This window comes from Paralichthys olivaceus, chromosome 8 (assembly GCF_024713975.1).
Source record: "Paralichthys olivaceus isolate ysfri-2021 chromosome 8, ASM2471397v2, whole genome shotgun sequence".
Lineage (NCBI taxonomy): Eukaryota > Metazoa > Chordata > Actinopteri > Pleuronectiformes > Paralichthyidae > Paralichthys > Paralichthys olivaceus.
In genome coordinates, this window is record NC_091100.1 from 13,135,947 (window position 1) to 13,149,420 (window position 13,474).

General features: G+C 40.4%; 1 protein-coding gene across 14 annotated transcripts in view; it reads left to right on the forward strand.

Moving 5' to 3' along the window:
* ptprdb (protein tyrosine phosphatase receptor type Db) overlaps positions 1 to 13,474 on the forward strand; it is a 145,263-nt gene that overhangs the window by 15,735 nt on the left and 116,054 nt on the right. For all 14 annotated transcript variants that reach the window (XM_069530207.1, XM_069530211.1, XM_069530214.1 and 11 more), the window contains exon 3: positions 11,392 to 11,417. The gene's annotated coding sequence lies outside the window, so the exon portion shown is untranslated. The remainder of the gene's footprint in view (positions 1 to 11,391; positions 11,418 to 13,474) is intronic.

Below are 13,474 nucleotides of genomic sequence, written 5' to 3' on the forward strand. Positions count from 1 at the left end.
GGAGGTTATGTTTTCACCTCTGTCCCCTTTGTCTGTTTGACAGAGGGATTATGCAAAAACAACCTTACAGATTTCCTTGAAACTTGGTGAAAGGACGGGACATGGGCCAAGAAAGAATCCATTACATTTTGGCATGGATATGAACAAAGGGGTGGATCAAGGAATTTCTTTACATTGCAAGATAGTTTTCCCTGAATTCTCTAAACAGTTGTTGGATCTCAATGAAACAATATTTAGGGGAGTGATATTTATGAGTGTGTGCAATTTGGTGCAGATCCAAAGAAAAAAGGATCTATTGGATTTACATGTCTTTGGGGTGTGGGGGCAGAGGGGGGTTCAGTTTTTTTCAATTTCTCCCTTTCCTTTCTTATTCACTTTTAACCACTCTCTCTTCATCTCCCTCTTTTTTCTCCTCATCTTTCTCCACAAACAAGCAATGCCATAAAGCATTGTGTCGATAGCATTGTCTGTTACATGCATAAAGTTGCATTCACGTTTCAATACACAAAAGCACACACATCCTAACCATCACAACTGGAGGTGGCAGCCATGACATAATTATAAAGTATCATCTATTTATTCATGAAACTCATGAAATATTGTGGCAGTCATTCAAATTTTAATAATAATAGGAGAATAATAGTGGTGAAAATACTTCTGGAACCTGCTGCTGTTGAGAAAAGATGTGTGGTCAGGAAATAAAAAATATATTTTTATATTTTTGTAAGTAATTCTACTTCATAATAGTAGAATATACGTCCGTTTGATAAGTAATGCTATCAAACATAAACAATTTAAGTACATTGTCATATAATAATGATATATAATAATATATATCAATAATAATAATATACATACGTAATCCGGGTTTGCAGCGTTAAAGCCAAAACCCCAACTCTACCCTAACTAACCCCCTGCCCCGTCCACCCAACATATACCCCGACCCCAGGACTCTCTGCTTCACAGAGGGTTAATTTTAAACTTGGTGTTTATAACTGTCATCCCCTAACTTAACTTAACCTAAACATAATTAGGTCACACATATATATATATATATATATATATATATATATATATATATAGTACACAACACTCACATATCAGTGGCTTTTGATCGATGATAGTAACACGTCTTGACCTCAGTCACTCACGCTCCTGGCTGAAGTGCTGCGTGTTTGTTTGTCTGCGTCTCAGAGAAATCACATCACATCATATACTTCATATTCATTTCATCCGTCAAAGTCCACTTTACAGCCTTTTTTTTTTAGAGCATTCTGAAACTCTCACTACTCATCAGCAGCTTGCTCAGTTGTCATGGAGATGTGCCTGAGTTGTCATCATGGCATGTGACCCACTGCAAGTATGAAACTTAAGTCACATCATAGCAGATGGGCTTTTTAAGACCATATGAAAAACATGAGCACACAGTTTAGAATTTGGCTTGAAATCCACATTAAAACATTATCACTTCTAATGAAGATACACTGTTGTGGACCAGCGTCCTTTTATTTGTATGTTTTCCTTTCCGTGTGAAATTCAAGTGGAATGTTAAATTCATGCTTGCATATAATTTACATACTCTAGTCTCTATTGAAAGACATGATCGAAACAAAGGGCAGATTTGTGCATATTTAATGGGATGAACATTTTTACACAACATACTGTACTGCTATAAAAAACATATTTTTATGGTCGGGATTATTTTAAAATGTTAAAGTGAAAGATCACTCATGCTACAAATGTTCTTAATGAGTGCAGTGATGTGAAGATAACTGAACTGAACGAGCAGCTTTGGTTGATGGAAGAAAATTTGTTGCACTGATTTTACATTGCATGTTGTGTCTGTGTAGCTTTAGTGTTGTTTTTTAACACCTAATGAGAGGAGGTGTCCATCTGGCAGTTTGTGTGTGTGTCTGTGATTTAAGTGTGTGTGTGTGTGTGTGTGTGTGTGTGTGTGTGTGTGTGTGTGTGTGTGTTTGCTTGCACGCTCACCAGTAGGGGTTTGTGACTAATGGGGTCATTATTGATGCTGAGTCAGGAATACCGCTGATTGCAATGGTTGGATACCAACCTAACGAGTGCTCAAATATGCACACACCATACACACGTGTACTAACACACTTATACAGTCTCTCTTTCTCCCTTGCTCTCCCTCTCTCTTGCTCTCTATTACACACACACTTTCATAACTTTCAGGCTCTCATAGGTGCACTTATGCACATAAACCTCCCACCTCAGCTAATAAACTTACTCACCCAGACATCCCTCTCTCAGCCTCTCTAGACCTCCTTTGCGCTTGCACACACACACACACACACACACACACACACACACACACACACACACACACACACACATGCACACGCACACTTAGACATGCACACCATGAGCTCTATGTAACCAGACAGATGGCAGGTGTAATGTTGAGTAACCAGTCTCTTTCCTATTTTTCACAGTATTACAAATGATCCTGACACACCAACACACCTAAAACACAATATAAGTACACACACAGACACACATACACACACAGGTTACACGTATCAGAGAGAAAACCTTGTTTGGTTAGAAACAGCACTGAGATAACATCTCAAAAACATGCCAAAGCAAATGTGTTTCACTGAATGTTAACTCTTTTGAATGAATTCTTTATTTGTATCTGTCATAGATATAACTAAGACATAAGCTGTGAACATGTGAATCAATTAGATGAAACAGGATGAAGTTAATGTAATGTAAAAAAAAAAAAGCCTTATCTCACAATGTTAAAGAGATTCCCGGATCTCCCTCCTGATCCGTGTCCACTCCAAAGTTTCCTAAGTTTCCGTCCTCACACATCCTTACACCGAGTTTCGAGGTGATCCGTCCAGTTGTTTTTGTGTAATCCTGCTAACTAACACACAAACATCTGAAAATCTATCCTCCATGGTGGAGGTAATAACAGGATCCTTAACCCGTCACACATACTGTTCTCTGAAGATGTAACAGAGCCCATAAGTTTAAGACCAACCACCTCAAGCCACCCAACGTCTATCACACTACTCATTAAGGAAACATCTTGCTTCAGCCACGTTTCTTCGTCTGGTACATTTTACACTTTGTGTTTTAAGTTTTAATGCCAGTTTTTGTTGTTATGAGTCATATCCTTTTAGTGTTTTTTCATTTTAAGTGTTTTATGGCAGGTACAATATTCAACTCACTTTAACTCTGCATTCTATGTCTGGGTCTTACACCATATGTCCTTGTGTACAGTATTTTGTTGTTTGCTGTACAAAGTACTGTTCTGCATCTATTGTAGCACTTTGGCCCGAGATAAATTTGCCCATGGGGGCAATAAAGTATATTTGATTTGATTCTCAGTGTTACATCAAACAAAACAAGAAAAAAAACAGTTTTGGAAATGAGTAAATGACCCTGATGATGTCACCCTGCTTTAAAAAACAGGGGATTGGCCAGACATCGAAGTTCTGACAAAGAAATTCCTTAGGTCAAATCAAAGTGTAGGATTCTGGATTTGTGATCTATGGACAAACGTTAACATATCTCAGCCTCTGCTGATTCAATTTGGGTGTTTTCTGTATTATGGCCAGTAGCATGGCTCCATGGATGACTGTCAGTTGTCAGTCCACTGTTGTGCAGTTGCAGACTAAAATGTCTTAACAGCTACAGTATGGATAGTCATGTCATTTTGCAGAGACGTTCATGGTCCACAGAGGATGAATCCTGCCGACTGAAGTGGTCCCATCACTTTTTCTTTAACGCTATCATCAAGTCAAAGGTTTTACTTATGCAGCAAAATATCTACAAGCTGAATTTGCACATACTGTATTTCTGGTACAGACATTTGTGAACCTCAGCACAGATGTAGTGCTGCAGCAGCAGAGCCATTTTTTTCTCCAATTAAGGAAATAGGATATTTGCAGTTTGCATAATGTGGATGAAATTTGCACATTTTGAAAGCACTTGAAAATCCAATCATCACTAAAGCATATGTGAAGTAAAAGTATGAAGGACACACAATGACATTAGTATAAAGAAATAAATGCTGAAATAAATAATTGAGCACCCAAAGAAATAAAAGAATATTTATGTAATATTAACGTTTGTGACAACAAAGGCTTATTGTGTAAAACACAAACTGCTTGTGCCTGTGCTTGTGTGGATGTTTGGATGAATGCTGTGTAATGTTATCAAAATGTTGGAACTAGTCATTAACCCAACATCTGATCGCGTGGTTAGTTATGGTTGACTTATGTGAGTAGGAACAGTGGTTACCCATCCCTTGAAATGAGCAACACCTAAACAGTGAGCTTGTACACATGTGAGTGCATCACACCCCTGGTCCTCAGATTTTGTGTTCTGATGACTTTGGTGATCCCTTGACTTACAGTGTCCCAGCCATAGGGTTATATAAAGATGGATGACATGTCTCCACTTCCTCCCATTGTACAATGATAAGGCCAAAATATTCCGAATGTGGGTGACGCCATCTTAGCCATCAAGTTTTGGAGCCTGAGTATCGATGTCCTGCTGATACACGCGCTCGACCAATAAGGAGTCAGTCTCAGCTGTCAATCATTGCTGATTAAATTACCTTTATTGGGACAATGAGCACTTGAACAAACATCAGTGTAATAACAACAACCTAAGATGACAGAAAACATCTCGGAGAAAAAAATTATTTGACGTGTATTTTGACTTTTTAGTGTTGGTCCATGTCCCAGCTGCTAACTTGGAGGAGACAGAGTTTATGACCTATACCGCAGTCAGCCAAGAGGGAGTGATGAAGATAATTTGGCTTCACTTTTGAGGAGCCGTCCATCCTTATATACAGTCTATATTCTCAACAACTTGTGGATTGATTACCATAGGAATAACATATTATCACATCTTCTTTACAAGTTTAAAGTCTCTAAGAAACCCATATTGACAGAGACTGTGTTTTGTGGTCTGAAGCGGTTGTTTCTGTCTGTGTTGTTATTATTTGAGTCTGTCCTCTCAAGCACAGACTAAATGTCAGCGGGGGATCACCCTGCCTCAGAGTCATGAATAAACAAACAATCATAGCAATCTCTCCTCACCACAATTAGACATTTGCCTCTGTGCCCACGTGGCCGCATCATTAGGTCCCACACAGGGACGTAACCAAATTGGTTCATTAAACTGTTAGTGCAAACCATGTGACCGACACATGAAGTGATATTAGAGACTAAAACAGCATGTGATTGTTTGTAATTATAAAATGTTCGGCTCTACTGGCATCACAATACGCATTATGCAGTTGTATATTGTGTGTGTGTGTGTGTGTGTGTGTGTGTGTGTGTGCGTCTCTCTCTCTCTCTCTCTCTCTCTCTCTTTGTGTTTCCCGGTGCTTCGCTGTGCTTGCAGTGATGATACTATTCCGTACATGAATTACACACACAGACATGTTTATTCTCTATAATAACTTGGAGCTGTGGTCTCAGGTTTAATCAAAGCAGTGAGTGAGTGAGTGAGTGAGTGACAGAGTGAGTGAGTGACAGCGAGAGTGTGAGTGAGTGAGTGAGTGAGTGACAGTGTGAGTGACAGTGTGAGTGAGTGAGTTACAGTGTGAGTGAAGGAGTGAGTGAGTGAGTGAGCGAGTGAGTGAGTGAATGAGTGTGAGTGACAGTGAGAGTGTGAGTGAGCGAGTGAGTGGGTGACAGTGTGAGTGAGTGAGTTACAGTGTTAGTGAGAGTGTGAGTGAGTGAGTGAGTGAGTGAATGAGTGAGTGACAGCGTGAGTGAGAGAGTGAGTGTGAGTGACAGTGTGAGTGAGTGGGTGAGTGAGTGAGTGAGTGAGTTACAGTGTGAGTGAGAGTGTGAGTGAGTGAGTGAGTGAGTGAGTGAGTGAATGAGTGAGTGACAGCGTGAGTGAGAGAGTGAGTGTGAGTGACAGTGTGAGTGAGTGGGTGAGTGAGTGAGTGAGTGGGTGAGTGAGTGAGTGAGTGAGTGACAGTATGAGTGGGTGAGTGAGTGGGTGAGTGAGTGAAAGTGTGAGTGAGAGAGTGAGTGAGAGTAAAGGAGTGAGTGAGTGAGTGAGTGAGTGAGTGAGTGAGTGGGTGAGTGAGTGAGTGAGTGAGTGACAGTGTGAGTGAGTGAGTGAGTGAGTGAGTGAGTGAGTGAGTGAGTGAGTGAGTGAGTGAGTGACAGTGTGAGAGAGTGAATGAGTGAGTGAGTGAGTGAGTGGGTGAGTGAGTGAGTGGGTGAGTGAGTGACAGTGTGAGAGAGTGAGTGAGTGAGTGAGTGACAGTGTAAATGAAAGCCAGCGTATTGTCTCATTCAGATCTTTCATGAAGTTCTCCTGCTCTGGGCAGACCATTAACATTTCATGTCACCCCGGCTCACTCTCCGACCTCCTCCTTTGGGCAAATTCCTCTTCCCACAGTGGCTGCACTATGTTTATTGAGTGTTTTTTTTCATAGTGGAAACCAAAAGTTGGCAAACCGTTATAAACCGTGACCCAGATCTCACCCCTCTTCTTATGAACTTTGCATTCTATAATTGATAATTTTTGACAAACTGATTTTCCTAATGTCTATGGAGAAACTGATTTTGTTTTTAAATGTGGAGTGGAGCTGCAGGAGGAAATTTTACTTTTAAGTTTCATCACTTTTCCAGACTTTATAGTCTCTTTCTCTCACTATGTCCTTACTCTCTTAACATTCACACTCACTTGTCAGTTCTAAAGCACAGCTTGCCTTAAGTATCGGGATTCAGTGTGTAAGCTCGTCTCATTATCCCCGTTTTTGTGTGGATGTGTGTGTGTGTGTGTGTGTGTGTGCTTCATGTATGAGTGTACAACTGACTGTGAGAGTGTGAGTGAGTGATGGGTGCATAAGCCCCCCTCTCTTGCGCTCTGTTTGAAATAAAGCGACAGATAATCGCAGGGCTCTGGCGAAACGAGCTCATCTGAGCTGCAATCGATACGGGTGCCATAGCTTCAAAGCAACCCTTCAAAGAGGAGAGAGATAGCCATACGCTCTACGTGCTCTTTGTGTACGTGTGTGTATGTGTGTTTGTGTATGAGAGACCACAGGAGGGCAAGAGAGCCGGAGCAAATGTGTGCACGGGGCGAGAGAGAGAGATCGGAAGTGAGAGAGCACAGGGAGGGGAGAGACGGAGTCAGGGCGCCTCTCTGTGCAGATGATAACTGTTTTCATTCAGAGACAAACATTATCATATCACAGTTGACATGCAAAGTGCTTGTGATGCAACTGATGTCGCTATTTAAATTGAACAAAATCATTGTTTCGTTAGCTGGTAATCTCCTGATATTATAGCTCTGTCATCTTTTATTCAGCAGACCGGCAGCAGCTGTGGCCTTTGTTGAGAAAACGGGCAGGGAGGAGAAGCACACACACACACACACACACAGACACACACATGCACAACGATGCATGTGTATTTTTATCTTTGTGATACATCTCCAGCCCCTTACACTTACCTGGAGAATATAATTTGTCATCAAGAGAACTTCTTAACCCTGAACTACATGCCTCACCCAACCATAATCAAACCTAACTTTAATTTTAAAACCTAAACTAACTCTTAACCCTCAACAAGCCTGTCAGAAGTGAGGGCCACCTACCCAAAATATTCTAATTCCAACTCTGCCAACACACACAATGCAAAGCAATACAAAATCACACTTTCACACCCTGTCCACACTAATGTAGATATTTTGCAAAACAAACTTTGTCCACAATAGTGTAGACAAAGTCAGACTGAATGGTGAACCTATAGAGACAGTGGGTTACATGCTGGGTGCAGGAAGGAATAAGTGCAAGGACGGGAGAACAACAGGGGAAGAAAAGGGAGGAGGAGGTGTAGAGATGTGTTTGCATGTGAGATGAAGAGAGAGTGAGAGAGATTCCCAATGCTGTGTTGAGCCCTGCCATCTCACCTTCCTCAAAGTGTAAATGAGAAGGTATTTTTGACTCGTCAGTGTAAAAAAAACTTTTTTGTGCGAATGTCAGAATGTGATATAAAATGTGTTTCTGTGCGCACATGCAATCATGTTTAAACGTATAGAGTGTGTGTGTGCATGTGTTGTGTGCATGTGTTGTGCGAGTGTGTATTTGTGTGTGTCAGCATGTCTAATTAGCTGAGACAAGCAGGTGTAAAACAGTAATTAATGACACAACTCACTGACTTCATTATCTCCACATGAGCTTCTCATGCTGGCTGAACACACACACACACACACACAAAACAGCCTTTACATCTGAAAAACATCCCAGTGTGTGTGTGTCTGTGTGTGTGTCTGTGTGTGTTTTGCTACAAAATAAGTAAGTGGACACAATCGCCACACACGACGCCATGCGGCCACTCAAACACTCATTTAGTTTGCAAATGGACTCATTACTAATGAATCACAAGCTGCTTTAGAGTGGGCTGAGCACACAGTAATGGTTTGGCCATCCTCCAGAATACAGACACTACAACACACACGTGCACGTGCACGAGCACGAGCACGCACACACGCTCTCACACTGACAAAGATTGAGAGAGCGAGTGTCCAAAAGCTCCAATTACTTTCACATCCAATAGAAGAGAACAAGCTAGAAAGCTAATTACAAATCCCACACATGTAGATGGGAAACACACACACACACACACACACACACACACACACACACACACACACACACACACACACAGCTGATGATAAGTCACTAGAAATAGCATTATCTTGATTTTTCTCTGTGATTGTTAGTGTTTACAATGAGCTCATTGTTGGAAATGCGTCTGCATCATTGTGTTGTTACCATGAGTTGTGATAACAACCTCAGAGTGGAACCATCTTTATTGAATCATTAATAAAACTGTATAATTCACTGATTCCAGTTTTAGCCGGATTGATTAACACGTTAGCACTTAGCCAGGCTTGAACGAGATCAGATGATATCGATGTCTCCAAACGCACCACGCTGTCATCCAGTAAGTGGAATAAATATGTTTTTTATTTACCGCTCAAGTGCTATCAGTCTTTTCCCATGATGATATGCCAAGAAGTAAATATTGCTAACGCTCCGTCTGTCTCTCTCTCTGGTGAGTGAGTGAGATGGCGGTGATTGGACAGAGTAATTGGTCCTAATGAATATGTCAACGGGCTGTTTCTTTCTCTCTCCATTAAACACAACTGGATTAGATTTACTGTGCTTACTCTAACAACTTAAAGACTCCATCAGTAGGCTACTTTACGCACGCACACACTCGCACTCCCAGCCTACACACACACACACACAGATTGGTGTAGCTCAGTGGATCGATGGCCTCTCAGTCAATGTCTCCTTTGGGAGAGTAATCTATCTGCTCCTCACTAATGAAACACTCTGATTGCTCTGCGCATGTGTGTGTGTGTGTGTGTGTGTGTGTGTGTGTTTGCCTTTGTGCATTCCGGGGCGTTAGATTGTGTCTGGAGTGTATGGATATGTTGTCATGTTGTTTGTTCTGTGATGAAATAAAGAGCATTTTGTGCGAGCCACACGTGCACCATAGATAATTGTCTTTCACGCAGGCGCTTATGAAACAATTACCCTGACAAAATGTCTGTTCAGCTGAAATAAAATCTTCACACAGCACATGAAAAATATCTCATGACGTGCTGGTGGAGACACAAATAAGTAGTTTGTTGGTTTGGGCTTTTTAACCCTTATTTGGTCCACAACTTTTTATATTTACATCATGATAGATAAGTAGTGTCAATAAACTGGTAAACTTCAGAATTGATATTAAGATATCGTTAACAACAGTTAATGTCCCCTCTGGACTCGAACCAGAGAACATAATTGATCCACTCACTCCTCGTGCCCGGGGCGCAACCTGAGGTCCTCATGCAAGGATTTGCTAACCATTCTACCAACTAGACTGAGGACCCAGTTTGACCAGGGGCCTTTTCTGTTTGGGCGCTCACTTAGTGGAACCATCTCCCTGCTGCTTTTAACATTTTTTCATCTTTGTTATAAAAAGCGCTATATAAATTAAAGTGTATTATTATTTATCATATAATTACATAATCAAAAATAGTCTATCTCCTTTTTAGGGGCGATTTCCAGCAGCGCTTAAAGAAGTGTATCTGCTCTGCTGTGTGTATTCAGTTCAACATCATGAGGATTATTCTACATTAAATTTCTGCCAATAGTTCCCTTTCACCTAAATCTTACACACTGGACATTTAAGACTTAAATAACAAAATGGTCCCTGGATTCTACTCTGGTGCCATTTTTCATAAACTATGTAGAGAGACCTTCAGCTTATTTGTGTCACACAAGACACATTGTTTCAAGTGTGTTCAACCTTTATGAAATAAATATAGCAGAAATTCAAGGTAGCATGTGCTTGTTGCTTTTTTAATTACAAAGCACTTGATTTTCTTTAAATATAATTTTTGTAGTTATAAAAGAAAATGAGTTCTCTTTATTTTAATTTATTTTATTGGGACAGGGCAGACATGGACCAGTAAACTCAGTTTGTTTACGTGATCTTGCTTCAAGGCCGCACATGTATTGCAGCCAGGCGAGTTTCGAAATGAGAGTACAGTAGATCAGGAGTTGGCACGAGGCAACAGAGAGGACACACAGTGAATAAAGCCAGCACCGTCTCCCCACTTCCTGCTCCACTCTGCTCTGGAGTTGATGAAGTCTGGAGCCACGGAGGCAAAAAGGGAGGAGAGGAGTAAATGTTGTGCAGTTTCCAAGCATTCAACAAACCCACGAGGGCTGTATCTGGAATATTTTATTGTTTGTTTGCTTAAACTCTGAAAGGCGTCTTTAAAACAGTCCCCTCAGAAGCAGACTTAACAGCCTCATAGTTTTTTTGGGGTTTTTTTAATGATGCAACTTTCATACAGTGTTCAGTGCAGCAGAATCTGTTTCACTTTGCTTCCTCGAGTAAATCTGCTCCACAGTCTTAGTCAGTGAGCTGTCAAAACCCACCTGCTCTGGACGGTAAAATGCTCCAAAAAAACAAGATTATGATCATTTCATTTTTTATTCTAGAATAAATTAGTTCTATGTCTTATATTGGTGGTGATCTGATGATTTTTTTAAAGCTCAGGTCATTTACATGTATTGGACAGGAGGTAATTTTGTTGTGATTAGATCTGATTCTGCAGCAGAATGTGGAATCATATGTACAAATTTGAATCTATAAGAAGATTATATTTCAAGAAGTGTATTGTGTAAATAAATGCACGACAGGCCTGTTTGTGACATGAAACCTGTGCCAACACCCATTTGACCTTTTGGAAAGTTGTTGTTCTGCAGCTGGTAATCTAATTTTTTTCTTCTCCCATTCTCTCTTGTTCCTTTCTCTCTCTTCTGTCTCCCCCCTTTTTCTCCTTCTTCCCCTTTTCTTCCTCTCCTTGCAGTTTTGCGTGCTGAAGTGCTTCTTAAGGTAAGGCAGAATTGTTTAGTGTTTCCCACTTTTTCTCTCCGATTTCCAACTCATGAAAACACAGCATGCCACCAGCACTTGGCACAGTTTGTGTATCACGAAACAATCTGCGTCCTCAAAAATGTATTTGGCTCAGATCGCTGCTCTCTGCAACACAATAACGTTGTGTTAGGATAACAAAGAGACACTGTGGTTTGCACTCCCACTGTACTCCCCTGTTAAAGCCATGATCAGAAATGCACAGAAGTGAATCAGCCATACATGTGTGATACATTTGCATACTCCAATTCGTTAATATCTCATTTTAATAGATCTATTATATCAGTAGAACTATGTTGTATTTCTTTTTAGTACACACAAAGAGTAATAATGTACAGTAAATACTCCTCCACAGTATCCCTCAACAGAATCTGTCTGTTAGAAGCTGTTATTCATAATGTGCCATAGAGTTTTTAAAAGGCAAAGCCGCTGTTGTTTATTTATGGATTACAGTGTTCAGCTTTACTATATCTCATACTTATTACTTTCAGAATGGGATGCACTGTAATAATGTAATGATATCAGCAGACTCACAACACGTTCAGAAAAAAATGAAATATGCTGAAATGCCATACAACTGGACCTGACCTTGTGGGGTGGGTACACAATATGAGTGTGTAATATATGAGTGTGCAGTGTTAGCATGGGAAAAGCATGTGCTGCAGCTCTTTTTTTGAAAGTGATAGAAAACTGTTATCTGATTATAAACAATCCAATATTTTAGCATAGCGATTGGACTTTCTGTGGATGATGTGATTTATATTAAGACATTTATATTTGTATAATAATTTCAAATAATTGTTTATCACATATTTAGATTAATGAAATGAAGTTGTATTTTACCAAATATTTGACTTAATATATTAAAAGTTCTACACACCCATAATATTTGGAAAGTATCAAAATTGTACATGATAATAAGGCTGAAATATTGTAAAGTATGATGAATAATGGTAACTGAATAAATATAATATTGTTTGAAGAGAGATGTCTATCCATTAAATAGTTAACATTAGTTTTTTAGTCTACACCCCTAAAACCCACCAGTCAGTCCACAAGTTGACGGGATTGGCTCCTCCCCCATTTTGCCCATGATACGTCTTATTAAACGTCTTTTTTTTTTTACAAAAAATGTTTTGTCTTTTTTTTTCTAACTGATCAGCAATTATTTGGCCTCACTTATATTTTTGATTTGGGAAATTACTTTTACAATATTTTATCCTCCACTGAAAACATCAGCAAAGGTGTAACGTAACGTAAAGTTTTTACTCGATCGAAGTAAAGTATTACATATTTTTCATTATTGCTGCATTTTGTCCATATCACCCACACCCCCCCTCAGACCTGAGGAGAGGAGAGCAGGACAATCTGTCAGAGAAGTTAAGACATAAAAAGTGTCACAGCTACAAGGTGTTTTACAAAACACAGATGCCATGTTAGTGGAGCCCTTTGCCCTGTTGGATGTTTGCTTTGGTGCCCAAGGTTGTGATGAAGCATATGTCTGTAGGTGTGTGTGTGTGTGTGTGTGTGTGTGTGTGTGTGTGTGTGTGTGTGTGTGTGTGTGTGTGTGTGTGTGTGTGTGTGTGTGTGTGTGTGTGTCACCATGTGTGTGTGTATATGAGGGCATGTGTCTACATCTTACTCCGTCTCCCTCCTAGTGTGTGCGTGTGTGTGTGTGTGTGTGTGTGTGTGTGTGTGTGTGTGTGTGTGTGTGTGTGTGTGTGTGTGTGTGTGTGTGTGTGTGTGTGTGTGTGCGTCTGGTTCTCAGGGTTTGGAGTGGGCTCTGTTGGGACTGTGTGTAGAGGCTCATTAGTGGCTCAGGTTTGGCTGGTGCTCTGCTACTGGAGACTCACTCTGGGGCACAAAGTCATATGTTGCTCGACTGCTGGCCCATCTGGCACAGTGGCCCTCACTTGAGACTTGACTCTTGTGTCTTTTCTATGCACATGCATCTTTCTAAGCAGTGCTGAACAGTAACTGAGTACACAACAACCTAAATACAGCTGGAAGATACTTAC